Here is a 17,921-nt window from a genome sequence, read left to right as displayed (position 1 = left end):
TGTGTCTCTGTGTGTTAGAGTAAAGGTGATCTAGAGTTTTATATGTGTCTCTGTGTGTAGAGTAGAGTGATCTAGAGTTTGTATGTGTCTCTGTGTGGAGTAAAGGAGATCTAGAGTTTGTATGTGTCTCTGTGTGGAGTAGAGGTGATCTAGAGATGTGTATGTGTCTCTGTGTGGAGTAAAGGTGATCTAGAGTTTTATATGTGTCTCTGTGTGTGGAGTAAAGTGATCTAGAGTTTGTATGTGTCTCTGTGTGTGGAGTAGAGGTGATCTAGAGTTTTGTATGTGTCTCTGTGTGAGTAAGGAGATAGAGTTTTGTATGTGTCTCTGTGTGGAGTAGAGGTGATCTAGAGATGTGTATGTGTCTCTGTGTGTTGAGTAGAGGTGATCTAGAGTTTTGTATGTGTCTCTTGTTGTGGAGTAAAGGTGATCTAGAGTTTTGTATGTGTCTCTGTGTGTGGTGAGTAGATGTGCTCTAGAGTTTTGTATGTGTCTCTGTGTGGAGTAGAGTGATCTAGAGATGTGTATGTGTCTCTGTGTGTTGAGTAGAGGTGATCTAGAGTTTTTTCACCTCTAGTTGCACACGTGACATGCTGGTAGAAATGAGGTAAAACGGATTATAAAATGTGCATGCTCACTCCAGGAATGTCCACCAGAGCTGTTGCCAGTGAATTGAATGATTTTTTCTCCACCTCCCATGTCGTTTTAGAGAATTTGGCAGTACGTCCAACCTACCTCACAACCCACAGACAACGTGTAGCCACGCCAGCCAGGGATGACCATTGGCGTGTCATTCATCCGCCGCCATCACCTCCTGTTCAGCATGATAATGCATGGCCCCATGTCACAAGAATCTGTACACAATTCATGGAAGCTGAAAATGTCCCAATATTTCCATGGCCTGCATACTCACCAGACATGTCACCCATTGAGCATGTTTGGGATGCTCTGTATCAACGCGTACGACAGCGTGTTCCAGTTCCCACCAATATCCATCAACTTTGCACAGCCATTGAAGAGGAGAGGGACAACATTCCACAGGCCACAATCAACAGCCTGATCAACTCTATGCGATGGAGATGTGTTGCGTTTCATGAGGCAAATGGTGGTCACACCAGATACTGACTGGTTTTCTGATCCACTCCCCTACCTTAGTTGGTAGAGCATGGTGCTTGCAACGCGAGGGTTGTGGGTTTGTTTGAAATATTATAAAAATACACTCGCTACGTACTGTAAATCGTCTGGATAAGAGTGTCTGCTAAATTACTAAATGTAAAGGTTTAAGGTATCTGATGCAAATCTGTATTGCCAGTCATGTGAAACCCATAGATTAGTGCCTAATTTATTCATTTCAATTGACTGATTTTCTTATATGAACTGTAACTCAGTAAAGTCTTGAAATTGTTGCATGTTGAGTTTATATTTTGTTCAGTGTAGATGAAAACTGTCTTGGTAAATAGGTATTCTAACTCAGGCGAGCAGAACCTTCAGACTTCCTTAATATTAGAGATTGCGCAGCAGCTACCCACCTCGCTTGAGCTTACCCGACACTACCGTTCTGTCCTGCCGATGCATAGAGAAATCAGCTATATGTGTATTATCCATGTCGTTGTTCAGCCAAGTTTTCCATAAACATAGGATATTACTGTTCTCAGGTTTTGTCCAGGTTGTCTCCAGTGATTGTACATCCGCCAATAGAACAGAGGGTACAGGGGGTTTATTTACTCGCCGCTGTACCATCATTAGGGATTGCTCATTGAAGTAGAAGTAGAAATCTTCATCCGAGGTTAGTGATCGCTTTTCTGATGTCCAGAAGCTGTTTTATGTCTTAAGAAACGATGGCGGAAACATTATGTACAAAAAAGTTACGATAAGTGGAAAAAAAACACAAATAGCTGATTTGGTGAGGAGCCCGCAAAATGGCTCCTCACCAGATTCCAGATCCAGCGCAATTCTCGGTCAACAGGTCTGTTAGGTGGACAGTACTCTCTCTCTCTCTCTAGTCAACAGGTCTGTTAGGTTAGCAGTACTCTCTCTCTAGTCAACAGGTCTGTTAGGTTAGCAGTACTCTCTCTCTCTAGTCAACAGGTCTGTTAGGTTAGCAGTACTCTCTCTCTCTCTCTAGTCAACAGGTTTGTTAGGTTAGCAGTACTCTCTCTCTCTCTCTTAGTCAACAGGTCTGTTATGTTAGCAGTACTCTCTCTCTCTCTCTAGTCAACAGGTCTGTTAGGTTAGCAGTACTCTCTCTCTCTCTCTAGTCAACAGGTCTGTTAGGTTAGCAGTACTCTCTCTCTCTCTCTAGTCAACAGGTCTGTTAGTTAGCAGTACTCTCTTCTCTAGTCAACAGGTCTGTTAGGTTAACAGTACTCTCTCTCTCTCTCTCTCTAGTCAACAGGTCTGTTAGGTTAGCAGTGCTCTCTCTCTAGTCAACAGATCTGTTAGGTTGACAGTACTCTCTCTCTCTAGTCAACAGGTCTTAGTTAACAGTACTCTCTCTCTCTAGTCAACAGGTCTGTTAGGTTAGCAGTACTCTCTCTCTCTAGTTCCAGGTCTCGTGTACCTCTCATCTGTTTCTCTATGTCCCCCTAACAGGTCTGTTAGGTTAGCAGTATCTCTCTCTCTCTCTCTAGTCAACAGGTCTGTTAGGTTAGCAGTACTCTCTTCTCTAGTCAACAGGTCTGTAGGTTAGCAGTTCTTCTCTCTCTAGTCAACAGGTCTGTTAGGTTAGCAGTACTCTCGCTCTAGTCAACAGGTCTGTTAGGTTAGCAGTACTCTCTCTCTAGTCAACAGGTCTGTTAGGTTAGCAGTACTTCTCTCTCTAGTCAACAGGTCTGTTAGGTTAACAGTACTCTCTCTCTAGTCAACAGGTCTGTTAGGTTACAGTACTCTCTCTCTAGTCAACAGGTCTGTTAGGTTAACAGTACTCTCTCTCTAGTCAACAGGTCTGTTAGGTTAGCAGTATCTCTCTCTCTCTCTAGTCAACAGGTCTGTTAGTTAACAGTTACTCTCTCTCTAGTCAACAGGTCTGTTAGGTGTAACAGTACTCTCTCTCTAGTCAACAGGTCTGTTAGGTTAACAGTACTCTCTCTCTAGTCAACAGGTCTGTTAGGTTAACAGTACTCTCTCTCTAGTCAACAGGTCTGTTAGGTTAACAGTACTCTTTCTCTAGTCAACAGGTATTTTAGGTTAACAGTACTCTCTCTCTCTAGTCAACATGTCACGGACGTCGTCAGGGAAATGACCGGACCAAGGTGCAGCGTGGTGGGCGTACCTTTTCCTTTATTATAAATGTCGCCAACAAAACAAGAAACAACAAAAACAAACGTGGCGCTTACTAGGGCTATTCAGGCCACTAGCAAAGACAACTACCCACAACTAAGGTGGCCTAAGTATGATTCCAAATCACAGACAATAATAGACACCGGTCCCTGATTGAGAACCATGCCCGGCCAAAACATAGAAACACAAAACATAGAATGCCCACCCTACATAGAATGCCCACCCTGACCTAACCAAATAGAGAAATAAAACGGCTCTCTAAGGTCAGGGCGTGACACAACAGGTCTGTTAGGTTGACAGTAGTCTCTCTCTCTCTCTCTCTCTCTTGCTCTCTCTCACTAGTCAACAGGTCTGTTAGATTGACAGTACTCTGGCCCATGCAAGTCTAAGTGGAAAACTAATGCACATTGGCTCTTGTCATCCTTTTCCAATCAGGATGGGCTTTTTCTGACAGTTTCCTAACCCACCTCTACAGAAGTGGATCAAAAATGAGATTTTCAAGAGCTAATGAGAGTTTCAAGAGCTGTGATATGTTTAGGATACATGTGACTACTGTCCTATTGTATTGATGTAAGGACTGTAGCTGTTTTCGAATACCCATGTTAACATACTGTATACTAAGCAATGAGTATGTACTACATACTATATAATATTAGTTCATTTTAGTATACAGTAAACAAACAATGTACTTTTAGTTGAGCATACTTGCTCTTTGCCTGTCTACCGGAAGTTGATGTTTTTGCTATGCAGCCTCTTGCTAGCTTGTTAGCATAACAAATTATTTGACATTTTACAACTTCGGGTGTGTTCTTAAATTCAATCTGGAGTGCCAGAGTGCGCTTGTAAATTCAGAGCGTGTTGTCAGATTACCTACCCTTCCGTTATTAAATTCAGAGCGTTTCGCTCTTGGAGTGCACACTGAACGCACAGGCCGAGGAGTAGGGATGATTTGAGCGTTCTGACCTTACAACGGCAGTCAAGAACCCAAGCTAACATTGGCTAGCTTGCRAGCTACTTCCATACACAAATGAGACCAGTCTGACCATTTTACTCGCCCTAGCAGAGCTGGTTAGGAAGTTGTCATGTTATCCAGAGCGTTGGTGACTGTAACTGTGCTGCTGGCATCAATTTAATTACTTTTGCCAATGTTTATTGACACCGGCCATATTGAACGGGTCTTGAGCGCTCGTAAATTCATTATTCTGTGCTCTGGTGCTCTGAAATCGCAGTAGATAGCCAGAGTGAAATTACGAAAGCACCCGAATGTCCATTGAGAATGCACAATGATTCTACCATTTAGCTAAGCTAAGAATGACGGGAATAATCAAGTCAATAAACGTTGGGTAGTTAGTTAGATAAACTATAGTTAATATACTGGCAAGTTTAATGTATAAGTAGCTAACTAACGTTAGGTAGCTAGCTAACAACATACCGGTATATATTGCTGTAATGATACGCTATGTGGTTCGTAAGGACAGCGTAGCTAACAAATTGTCAGCAAATATAACATGTGAGGTAACTAATTTGAAATGTCATTACTTTATTACATTGATAAATATTTTCTAAACATTTGTCATAAATTTGTATCCGCTCTCGTTGTACCTTGACTGCATATTTTCCGCCATTTTCTTCAAATCTGGAAACGATGTGAAGCCACGCCCATTTCTTGAAGAATTGCATTATGAGCCCTAAAGTACAGAAATAGTGTTCTCTGCGTGTATACTTCATATTTTGGCAAATTTAGTATGAATTTTGGCATACTAAGTATATCCATACTATGACCAATAAGCATACTATATACTCAGTTCACGTCACAAATAGTACAGTCATTGGGGTTAGTATGAGAATTTGAACACAGCTTGTATGTTTCCTTTTCCCAATGCACATCATCATGTTTCTTCTGGTTAGATACTTCATTATATAGATGCTTATTTATGGCCAGAAGGACAGTACATTTGTGACGATCGGCTCGATTCGGTCTTATGTAGAAACATTTGAACAGTAGAGACACAGTGCTAGAGATGGTATACAGTGGTTTGCAAAAGTATTCACCCCCCTTGGCATTTTTACAATTTTGCTTCCTTACAACCTGGAACTAAAATAGATTTTTATGGGGTTTGCATCGCTTGAATTACACAACATGCCTACTACTTTGAAGATACAAAATATTACAAAATATACAAAACAAGAGATAAGACAAAAAAAATGAAAACTGGAGCGTGCATAACTATTCACTCCCAACAAAGTCAATACTTTGTAGAGCCACCTTTTGCAGCAATTACAGCTGCAAGTCTCTTGGGGTATGTCTCTATAAGCTTGGCACATCTAGCCACTGGGATTTTTGCCCATTCTTCAAGGCAAAACTAGTACAGCTCCTTCAAGTTGGATGGGTTCCACTGGTGTACAGCAATCTTTAAGTCATTCCACAGATTCTCAATTGGATTGAGGTCTGGGCTTTGACTAGGCCATTCCAAGACATTTAAATGTTTCCCCTTAAACCACCCGAGTGTTGCATTAGTAGTATGCTTAGGGTCATTGTCCTGCTTGAAGGTGAACCTCCATCCCAGTCTCAAATCTCTGGAAGACTGAGAGGTTTCACTCAATAATTTCCCTGTTTTTAGCGCCATCCATCATTCCTTCAATTCTGACCAGTTTCCCAGTCCCTTCTGATGAAAAACATCCCCACAGCATGATGCTGCCATCACCATGCTTCACTGTGGGGATGGTGTTCTCGGGGTAATGAGAGGTGTTGGGTGTGTGCCAGACATACAGTTTACATACAGTCGGAAGTTTACATACAAATACAGCCAAATACATTTAAACTCAGTTTTAAACAATTCCTGACATTTAATCCGAGTAAAATTTCCTGTCTAGGTCAGTTAGGATCAACTCTTTATTTTAAGAATGTGAAATGTCAGAATAATAGAGAGAATGATTTATTTCAGCTTTTATTTCTTTCATAACATTCCCAGTGGGTCAGAAGTTTACATACACTCAATTAGTATATGGTAGCATTGTCTTTAAATTGTTGGGTCAAACATTTCGGGTAGCCTTCCACAAGCTTCCCACAATAAGTTGGGTTGCTAGCTAACTAGCTAAACAATGAACCATAATCCCAACTCATAACGTTACTACCCTGCATGAACCTGCAGGTAGCTAAAGCTAACCAACTAGCAAGGTGCAATGTTAGCTAGCTAACATTAGGCTAACGTAAACTCACTCACTTTTGTACATCGCCTTGGTCCGTACAATTGACCTTATTTTAGCGCCCCAAAAATGTAATACTACCAGATCAACTGTAATTTCAATACCATTGTAAAGCACAATTTCTCCCCTTTCCAACATAATTCATGCCGAGATCTTCACGCTGCCCGTTTCTGCATAATTCAAGAAGGCAATGAGCTCCTTCGGGTCTTTTTAAAAATGGCGGGTGGGGAAGCGAAACTAATGCGTGATAGTGAGAAGGAGAGGAGCTGTGTGGGAAAACTACTTTTTTTCACTTGATCTGTCCAACTTATCACCTTATTGCCTCTAAAATGTAAATAAAACACTATAAAGAGTTTATATAATGTGTCATTAAATACCTATTTAAAGGGTTGTGTCGAATTTGAATCTGTTTTTTAGGGCGGTGCTAAAGTGATCTTCAGAAGTAAACAGCGGCTTTGAAAGTCATGATCTCTTACAGTGATGACGCAAAAAATGCCTAGGTATCCCCCCCTTACCCCCGTCACTGTCCATTTCTTGTTTTTAACCTCTACTTAACACCCATCCCGGATCCGGGAGCATCTTCATCAGTAAAAGCTGACTAGCATAGCCTAGCATAGCGCCACAAGTAAATAATAGCATATAAATATCATGAAATCACAAGTCCAATACAGCAAATGAAAGATAAACATCTTGTGAATCCAGCCATCATTTCCGATTTTTCAAATGTTTTACAGCGAAAATACAATATGTAGTTCTATTAGCTAACCACAATAGCCAAACACACAACCGCATATTTTCACCATGTTTGTACCGCATAGGTAGCTATCCCAAAACCGACCAAATAGAGATATAATTAGTCACTAACCAAGAAACAACTTCATCAGATGACAGTCTTATAACATGTTATACAATAAATGTATGTTTTGTTCGAAAATGTGCATATTTGAGGTATAAATCATAGTTTTACATTGCAGCTACCATCAAAAATATCACCAAAGCAGCCAGAATAATTACAGAGAGCAAAGTGAAATACCTAAATACTCATCATAAAACATTTATGAAAAATACATGGTGTACAGCAAATGAAAGATAAACATCTTGTGAATCCCAATATTTCAGATTTTTTAAGTGTTTTACAGCGAAAACACAATATAGCATTATATTAGCTTACCACAATAGCCAAACACACAACCGCATTTATTCATCGCATAGATAGCATTCGCAAAACCCAGCAAAATATATAAAATTAATCACTAACCTTGACCAACTTCATCAGATGACAGTCTTATAACATCATGTTACACAATACACTTATGTTTTGTTCGAAAATGTGCATATTTAGAGCTGCAAACCGTGGTTATACATTGTGAATATGTAGCATCGATTCACCAGAATGTCCGGAGCTAGTTTGGACACGCACCTAATCTGACCAAAGAACTCATCATAAACTTTACATAAAAATACTTGTTGTATGGCAAATGAAAGATACACTGGTTCTTAATGCAACCGCCGTGTTAGATTTTTAAAAATAACTTTCCCATAACAAACAGCTTGTGTTATTGCAAGACAGCGCCCGCCAAAACGGCAGAGAATAGGAATAACATTTTCCACAGAAATACGAAATAACATCATAAATTGTTCTTACTTTTGTTGAGKTTCCATCAGAATCTTGTACAAGGYGTCCWYGGTCGAGGATAAATCGTTGTTTGGTTTTAGAATGTCCTTTTCTCCTGTCGAATTCGTGCCACAATGCTAGCCAATGTTGATGACGTTCCCAGTTTCTCTCGACGCAAAGAATGGAAAACTCCAAAAGTCCCAATAAACGTTAAATAAACTGATGAAACTCGGTTGAAAAAACCTACTTTATGATGTTTTTCTAATATAAATAAAAACAGAGCCGGAGATATTAGCCGTGTATACCGAACGCTTTTCAGAAGCCAATGTCGAGCTCCGCCTCGCGCCTCGCGCCTTGGTAGACAAAGGAAATTCCTGACCTCCCACTCCAAAGGCTCTTGTTCGACCTCAGATCAAGCTAGACACCCCATTCTACCTTCCACTGCCTGTTGACATCTAGTGGAAGGCGTATGAAGTGCATGCATATCGATAAATATTAGGCAATTGAATAGGCAGGCCCTGGAACAGAGCACCGTTTTCAGATTTTTCACTTCCTGTCTGGAAGTTTGCTGCCAAATGAGTTCTGTTTTACTCACAGATATAATTCAAACAGTTTTAGAAACTTGAGAGTGTTTTCTATCCAATAGTAATAATAATATGCATATTGTACGATCTAGAATAGAGTACGAGGCAGTTTAATTTGGGCACGATTTTTTCCAAAGTGATAACAGCGCCCCCCTATTGACAAGAAGTTTTAAACGATTAAAGAAGTCCTACACCTGGTGGAGAGAGATTGTAAGACAGAAATAGTTGCTTTATGCGTGTTGTACGTTACGGTATGACACGTCACGATGTAACGGAAGGTCAGTTTTTTCTACATTTCTCCAATACTATAGAGCCATTACCATGTCGATCAACGCTTGAATAGAAACGTAGCTCACACCCCAAATTTTGAAGTCAACACAGTTGCCACAGTCCCATTCGTTTTCTTTGTAGCCTCGTTTGAATGTTGCGGTTGTGCTCATTTGTACGAAATGGGGTGAATTTACGTTATAACTAGCAATGCAAATGGCTTTGAGATACGAATAATATTACTACACAGATCAGACACGTAACTTTAGCTAGTGAGCCAGCCAGCTAACGTTATCTAGCTAGCTAACAGAACACTTTAACTTGCAATGAAAATTACTTTCTGACAAAATTAGAAACTTATAGTATCTGAAAATGTAGCTCGTTAGACTCTCTTACCCATATACATGGATGAACGCATCTCCCTCCATGTCACAGATGTCATGGTTGACCTTAGTTTAAAGATGTAATCTGGAGACAGGTGTTTTAAACAAGAGCCTTCTTCTGTGTGTTCTCTTTTCCACTCCCTCCGCATATTTGCAATCAAACGCCAGAACATTCTCCATTTCCTTAGCTATCATACTCCGCTTCCACCAGACATTCCACTGATTTCAAAACTTAGTCCTCCAGAAAGTGGAGAGCATTAGCAACACTTACAGTGCATTCGGAAAGTATTCATACCCCTTGACTTTCTCCACATTTTGTTACATTACAGCCTTATTCTAAAATGGATTAAATTGTTTTTTCCCTCATCAATCTATACACTCTACCTCATACTGACAAAGCAAAAACAGGTTTTTAGAATTTTTTGCAATTTTATTAGAAATAAAAAACTGAAATATCACATTTACATAAGTCTTCAGACCGTTTACGCAGTACTTTGTTGAAGCACCTTTGGCAGCAATTACAGTCCCGAGTCTTCTAGGATATGACACTACAAGCTTGGCACCGACCCGTAGCACTCACATCTGTAGCCATGAAGTGCTTTGAAAGGCTGGTAATGGCTCATATCAACACTGTTATCCCAGAAACCATAGACCCAATTTACATACCGCCCCAACAGATCCACAAATGACGCAATCTCTATTGCATTCCACACTGCCCTTTCACACCTGGACAAAAGGAACACATACGTGAGAATGCTATTCATTGACTACAGCTCAGACCTCAATACCATAGTGCCCATAAAGCTCATCACTAAGCTAAGGACCCTGGGACTAATCACCTCCCTTTGCAATGGATCCTTGACTTCCTGACGGGCCACCCTCAGGTGGTAAGGGTAGGTAACAACACATCTGCCACGCTGATCCTCAACACGGGGCCCCTCAGGGGTGCGTGCTCAGTCCCTTCCTGTAATCCCTGTTCACCCATGACTGCATGGCCAAGCACGACRCCAACACCATCATTACCAACAGTGGTAGGCCTGTTCACCGACAACGATGAGACAGCCTATTGGGAGGAGGTCAGAGACCTGGCAGTGTAGTGCCAGGATAACAACATCTCCCTCAACGTGATCAAGACAAAAGAGATGATTGTGAACTAAAGAAAAAGGAAGGCCAAGCACACCCCCATTCTCATCGACGTAGTAGTGGAGCAGGTTGAGAGCTTAAAGTTCCTTGGTGTCCACACACCAAGACAGTTGTGAAGAGGGCAGGATAACACCTTTTTCCCCTCAGGAGACTGAAAAGACTGGTCATGGGTTCTCAGATCTTCAGAAAGTTCTACAGCTGCATCATCGAGAGCATTCTGACTAGTTGCATCACCACCTTTGTATGGCAACTGCTTGGCCTCAGACCGCATGGCACTACAGAGGGTAGTGAGTAGGTTTCAATACATCACTGGGGCCAAGCTTCTTGCCATCCATAACCTCTATACCAGGTGGTGTCAGAGGAAGGCCCTAAAAATTGCCAAAGACTCCAGCTACCCTAGTCATAGACTGTTCTCTCTGATACCGCACGGCAAGCGGTACCGGAACGCCAAGACTAGGTCCAAAAGCCTTCTGTACAGCTTCGACCCCCAAGCCATAAGACTCCTAAACAGCTGATCAAATGGCTACCCAAACTTTTTGCATTGTTGGTTAAGGGCTTGTAAGTAAGCCATTTTTCCATTTAAGTGAGTTGGCCATTATTAATAATAGTGAATTTGTACAATGTTCTCTCAGAGAGTGTGTGTGTGTGTGTGTATGTGTGTGTGTGTGGTGTTTTACTTCTGAACATACAGTATCAAACATTGCGAGGAAAAATGCAGTTGTGTTCAGCCATGCTAAAGCCATCTATTTCTCTAGGCCAGTCTATGGCCTCTTGGGTCCTGACATGCCTTATTCCCTGTGTAGATAACAAACCAGGCGTGCTGGGAGAAATTGGGGGTTGCCCTGAACACATTCCCCGGGTGTCCCTTTGTCACACATGATGGAGTGAAGGGTTTACTTACATAGCTGCTTCTACGCTTTGCTGACCCACAGAGCTTTACCTCTGTCTCTGTCACTGAGGCTGGCACTCACACTGATGCTGTGTCTGTCTGTCTGTCTGTCTGTTCTGTTCTGTGTTCGTGATGGTCGTCTGTCTGCCCTCTGCTTTGTTGTTGTGTGTCTGTCTGTCTGTCTGTCTGTCTGTCTGTCTGTCTGTCTGTCTGTCTGTCTGTCTGTCTGTCTGTTCTGTCTGTGTCTGTCTGTCTGCTGTCTGTCTGTCTGTCTGTCTGTCTGTCTGTCTGTCTGTCTGTCTGTCTGTCTGTCTGTCTGTCTGTCTGTCTGTCTGTCTGTCTGTCTGTCTGTCGTCTGTCTGTCTGTCTGTCTGTCTGTCTGTCTGTCTGTCTGTCTGTCTGCTGTCTGTCTGTCTGTCTGTCTGTCTGTCTGTCTGTCTGTCTGTCTGTCTGTCTGTCTGTCTGTCTGTCTGTCTGTCTGTCTGTCTGTCTGTCTGTCTGTCTGTCTGTCTGTCTGTCTGTCTGTCTGCGCATGCGTGAGAGGGAGGGAGAGCGAGACGTTGCTCAGCAGTGTGATCTGGTGACGAGGAACAGACCTGGACTACAGGTGCTACAGATTTACAAGCAGAGTATATCATGAATATATGATCTGCTTGTGAAATTACCACTTCTATTCATAGCATGTTATGCCCCTTCATGTGCCATTCACAACCATGTCCCTCCTCTCCTTTCTCTCCCTCCTTCCTCCTCCTCCCTTCTCCTCCCTTCTCTTGTCAGAGCCAGAAACGTATCTACCGCCAGTCTGTCCAGTCACTCGTTTAGAAACGTTACAACTGCAGCTTTTCCTGCAGGCACTTTTATGGCCACTATAAATCCAGCCTGTTTAAATCCTGCCTGTTGAAATTGGATTTTACTAAGATATCTGATGCACAGCATTCTTCAGGTGCTTAAAAGGCCCTTTTAAATCATTTACCCCCAAATGTATTTAATGGGTGAGTGATGCACTATGTGGATGGAAGTGGACAGAGGCTTTATTGTTGACCGTGTTGGTATTTTTCTATGTTAACAAAGAGAGCATAATGAACAGTACAAATGGAAGGATGTTTTGAGTTGCAGTCCATTTCGGGTTAAGTGCACATCTGGTAAATGCAAACTCCATTTGTCTTCATCTAAAACCCCTTTTTTCCTTCTGGATATCTGCTCTGTTTTTACTGCACTGAGGTGACTGTATTTTTTGAAACCCATTCGGGGAACATGGTGTTCCATGTGTTCCGTGTTCTCTATGGTTTAATGGAGTCTTGGGGAGCATACTGTATGCCAGGTATTATTTTTCTGCTTTCTTTATCCATCATCATTTATCCTCACCTGTTTCTCTGCGACTCTTGCAGTGCCCTCTTTGTCCTTCTGCCCTGAAATGCATATTTGTTTGTGTATCAGATAATCGATTTACGAGCCCCTCTCTCCCAGGGATGTCGTGGTGCCACCGTGCACCACGCCAGTGTTTGTCATCTTTAAGAGGTGTTTTGGTGGTGTGGTTACTTGCCCGGTGTTAGCGGTGAATGTATATTTTACATGGAGTTGTATGTGAGAGCAGCTCTTAAAACCCCTGGCAGTTAAAAGGAGAGCAGCAACACAGCAGTCCCTGAAAGGCCTAGGTCACCTTTACTACCGGCCAATCACTGCAAGCCTGAACGATTGCTGTGCAACGCCAAGGAGCAGCTTACACACACACACACACACACACACACACACACACACACACACACACACACACACACACACACCACACACACACACACACACACACACACACACACACACACACACACACACACACACACACAGAACACACACCACACACACACAGAAACACAAACAGAAGAGAGACGCACAGAGCCTACAAACACTTTTGATATGGAAATCATGATATACTGTATAGGACATGGTGTCTGAGGAATGTTCATTCAGGAAAAAGGATTGGACTTATTTTCAATTGACATGGAAATGATTTCCCCAATATTTTCACTCAATGGGTTAGCTTCAGTTTCTGTTACTGATTGAGAGTTGTATCTCAGTCCAAATGAAATACGGGGGGTTGATAGGGAATCAACTAGGACTGACTGTCCTTTCTCTTCTTTCTGTTAATAGGGAATCGAAGAGGACTGACTGTCCTTTTGACTTCTCTACTCTACTCTGACAAACACACATTGTCATGTCAGACAACATGAAGATCCCCTCAGATCCACAGGAACTGCATCTTTGAAGTTAAACTGGGGAAAATATCCTAAGTGTAGGTCTGACTCCAGATACGTGTGGCTGCCATCCCAGATCTGTCTGTAAGATGGAAACGCACCAGCTATTGCAATATCCTCTATCATATTATGGCACTAGACATATCATATGGGTCTCCTTCAACTTTCAGACAGAGTAGAAAGTAGTATATGAGGGCTTTACAGCATGTCTGGCTCACAATACAAAGTAAGTGTGTGGTGTGTGTGTGTGTGTGTGTTGTGTGTGTGTGTGTGTTGTGTGTGTGTGTGTGTGTGTGTGTGTGTGTGTGTGTGTGTGTGTTGTTGTGTGTGTGGTGTGTGTGTGTGTGTGTGTGTGTGTGTGTGTGTGTGTGCGAGCAAATACAAAGAAGGTGTGGTTGATGTCATCATGTCTTATTCAGGATGGTATACAGCTGGAGAGGGGGTATGGAAGAGTGAATAACTCAGGGTTGTACAGGGGATTGGATATATTTGTTTTGGAAAAGACAGGTATGACCATCCTCTACGATTTGCTAGAGGACATCCTGTGTAAAGCTCATGTCCACATCATTACTGCCAGGATCTCAAAACCTCCCATGGAAATAGGCCTAAAAGTAAAAAGTATACATTTAAATAAATATAATGAGGTAACATATTTAATTTATATTTTTTCAGAATATTTATTGGTCTTGACTAACAGGACACAAGGCTTAAAATAAGAAAAAAACAAGCCAATCATCTGCTTAGAACCACATAGGTAATTTAAATACTTTCACACACACTCACACATCAAACAGTGGTAGTGTTGAGGCTCAAACTGTTTTACTGTTGCAACAACTAGCAATTAGCGGATGATTCAGAGCTTTGATTGGGAGCCATTTTGTGTCAAGCGTGTTTACTCTTGTGCACAGCACTGCACTACATTAACACTAATGATGGTAATGGCCTCTCATCACATTGACAGGCCCATTTTTTAGATCCCTCTTAATTGTAATTAAGGCCTGATTAACGGGTTTGGTGGGGGAAGAGTTTTATTCTCCTCAGTACAATATACCATAATATGTTATGAAAGCAATCAAGGGGCTGTCATTTAGTTCTCTAATGAGTCTCTACTACACATAACAAACTTCACTTTTCCCTTTGCTATTCTTTTTCTAGACCAGCGGGGAGTCAAAACCAGGCCGCGAGTTTCACAATTCCACAGCTGGTGCTTTTTTAGCTGGTAGTAAATTGGTTGATGAATGTCTAGGGTTGCTTCCGGTAACTTTCCCCAAATTCCAAGGTATTCCAGAAATCTTGGTTGGAAAATTCCTGTTTTCCGGTTTATTCCCTCCTATGTCCAGGAATTTTCCAACCAAGATTTCTGGAAAACCTGGGAATTTTGGTAAAGTCACTGGAATTTGGCAACCCTATGAATGTCATTGATGCTCCAGTTCAGAGATTCCACTCACCTGGTAACCCAGGTATGAATCAGTCCCTGGTTAGAAGGGAAGGATGAAAACCAGCAGTCCTACAGACCTCAAGTCACTGATCACTGCTCTCAGTGACTGAAGACCACAGCTTTGTTATTTGTTCAAACGTAAGTCTTTCTCTCACTTTCTCTCTCTCTCTCCCTTTTCAGACAAACTTGTGTGTGTGTGTGAGCGTATTTCTTCTCATGGAAGTCTGTGTGTTTACACATATTTCCTCTGGACAGTGTCCTGATGCCAAAGTGTGACAGCAGCATGGTGTGCTCTGGCCTGGGTGGGTTGTGGTTAACACCCCTCACCAATGTGGACTCCAGGGCCCTCCTAGACCTGCTCACTGTCAGCCTGGCTCAGCCTAGTTGTGACACCACCCTGCATGATGGAACCACTGGGAAGGTACCTGACTGCTTGTTTTATTCCCCTGTTCCATAGAGCATGAAAAAGAGGACTAATTAGAAGACACTTGCCTGTCTTCTGTCTCTACGCCCGCTCCCTTTTAGTCTCTCTCTTTTTCTTTATTTTTCTGGAAACTCTCTCTGTCTCTCTCCTTCTCTCTTTCTCTGATAACTCTTATTTTACCACTCCATATCTTTCTCTCTCTCTTCCTCTCATTCTCCCATGAGGATCATTTAGACAAAGATATGCTCTGGTGCTTTACCACCAGACACTAAAGCCTAAGGTGGACTGGGCTCTCAGGCCCTCAACCGACTCCTTGACAGAGACAGCTCCCTCCCTGCCCGTCACACTGGTAGTGTGTTCCATGTTACCAGGCCCATTGTTGACAAGTCTGTCTTAAAGGTGTGTTAAGCTTTGCTTCAGCAGTACATACACAATCAAGGCTCAACCCTAACAGAACAGACACCAAAACAAATGTTGTTTGACTAACAGCAATCGTGGCCTCTATTTTGCAACCTCAGTCGTCGATAACCAGCAGTCGGTCTTAGTCACGTTTTGTGCCTTTAATGCATCTTGTGTTTTGCTGTTGTGTTTGCTGGTGAATGAGGAGACGGTGGAAAGGCTGGTGGTTCAGTACCCTCACATCGTGTTCAGTACGGTGATGCAGGACTGCAAGAGAACCCWGGAGAGAGCCTATCAGATGGGCTGGAGCCCCAACGCATCCACCGACTTATAGCCACCGCTGGACTACACTCACTCACACACACACACTCACACACGCACACACACACACACACACATATGCCCATTCACATACATGTGCACACACACTGATAAAGGCGGTGGGCACAGTCAAAGTGGAAACACACACCACATGATCATTTAATTTATTTTTTATCTATGGATATTTTTGGGATTCCATTTTAGTTCAGTGATAACTCCCAGACAAATCATACTGTACATCAGTGTACAGTGTTGGGCTTGTGTATCAAATACACATAGTACTCTCCTTTTGACCAGAGACCTAGAGCATGTGGCAGCCCCATGGCTCTGGTCAAACGTAGCGCTACACTACCTGGTGATAGGGTGTCGTTTGAGGTTTGACTTCCGCTGTGCTGGGAGTTTTGTGGGACTTACATTTCCCCCAACACCAATCTGGATGCAATACCAGGCTTGAAAACACGGAGCACATTGAGCAGCGACTGAAAACAAGTAAACATTGTTCTAAACAAGTAAAAACATTATTCTCTGGTTTCGTTGACCGCTAGGGCTACATGTTTTGACCTCACCATGTGTGAAGTCAATGTTGTTTCATACTGTGTGTGTTTCTACCTTTCTGTTCGAAATTAAATACACTATTAAGAGTGTGTCATGTGTTTGTAGGGACCTGAGGTTTCTCTGATCAGGAAAAACTCCAGGTCCACGATATAGGCTTTAAGATAGGATATAGGCTAGTCTGTAAGATAATAAATAGGCTAGTCTGTAAGATAATAAATAGGCTAGTCTTTAATATAGGATGTAGGCTAGTCTATAAGATAAGATACAGGCTAGTCTATAAGATAAGATTTAGTTTTATCTCTAAAATAAGATATACGTAGGCTAGTCTATAAGATCAGATACAGGCCAGTCTATAAGATAAAGGCTAGTCTATAAGATAAGATATACAGTGCCTTGCAAAAGTATTCATCCCCCTTGGTGTTTTTCCTATTTTGTTGAATTACAAATCGTAATTTAAAAGTATATGTATTTGGATTTAATTTAATAGACATACACAAAATATTCCAAATTGGTAAAGTGAAATGAAAAAAAGTACTTATTTAAAAAAAAAGTTAAACTGAAAGTGGTGCGTGCATTTGCATTCACCCCCTTTGCTATGAAGCCCCTAAATAAGATCTGGTGCAACCAATTACCTTCAGAAGTCACATAATTAGTTAAATAAAGTTCACCTGTGTGCTATCTAAGTGTCACATGATCTCAGTATATATACACCTGCTCTGAAAGGCCACAGATTCTGCAACACCACTAAGCAAGGGGCACCACCAAGCAAGCGGCACCATGAAGACCAAGGAACTCTCCAAACAGGTCAGGGACAAAGCTGTGGAGAAGTACATATCAGAGTTGAGTTATAAAAAAAGATCCGAAACTTCGAACATCCCACCGAGCACCATTAAATCCATTATTAAAAAATATTTAAGAATATGGCACCACAACAAACCTTCCAAGAGAGGGCCGCACACCAAAACTCACGGACCAGGAAAGGAGGACATTAATCAGAGAGGCAGCAAAGAGACAAAAAATAACCCTGAAGGAGCTGCAAAGCTCCACAGTGGAGATTGGAGTATCTGTCCATGGGACCACTTTAAGCCGTACATTCCACAGAGCTGGGCTTTACGGAAGAGTGGCCAGAAAAAAGCCATTGCTTAAAGAAAAAAATAAGCAAACA

General features: G+C 42.0%; 1 pseudogene; it reads left to right on the top strand.

The window, feature by feature from the left end:
• The window catches only part of LOC139023553 (F-box/LRR-repeat protein 17-like), a 411,307-nt pseudogene extending 395,053 nt beyond the window's left edge, over positions 1-16,254 (top strand).
• Positions 16,255-17,921: the final 1,667 nt, after the last annotated feature.

The sequence above is a fragment of the Salvelinus sp. IW2-2015 genome, linkage group LG33 (assembly GCF_002910315.2).
Source record: "Salvelinus sp. IW2-2015 linkage group LG33, ASM291031v2, whole genome shotgun sequence".
NCBI lineage: Eukaryota > Metazoa > Chordata > Actinopteri > Salmoniformes > Salmonidae > Salvelinus > Salvelinus sp. IW2-2015.
This window is presented reverse-complemented; position numbering and strand designations above follow the sequence as displayed.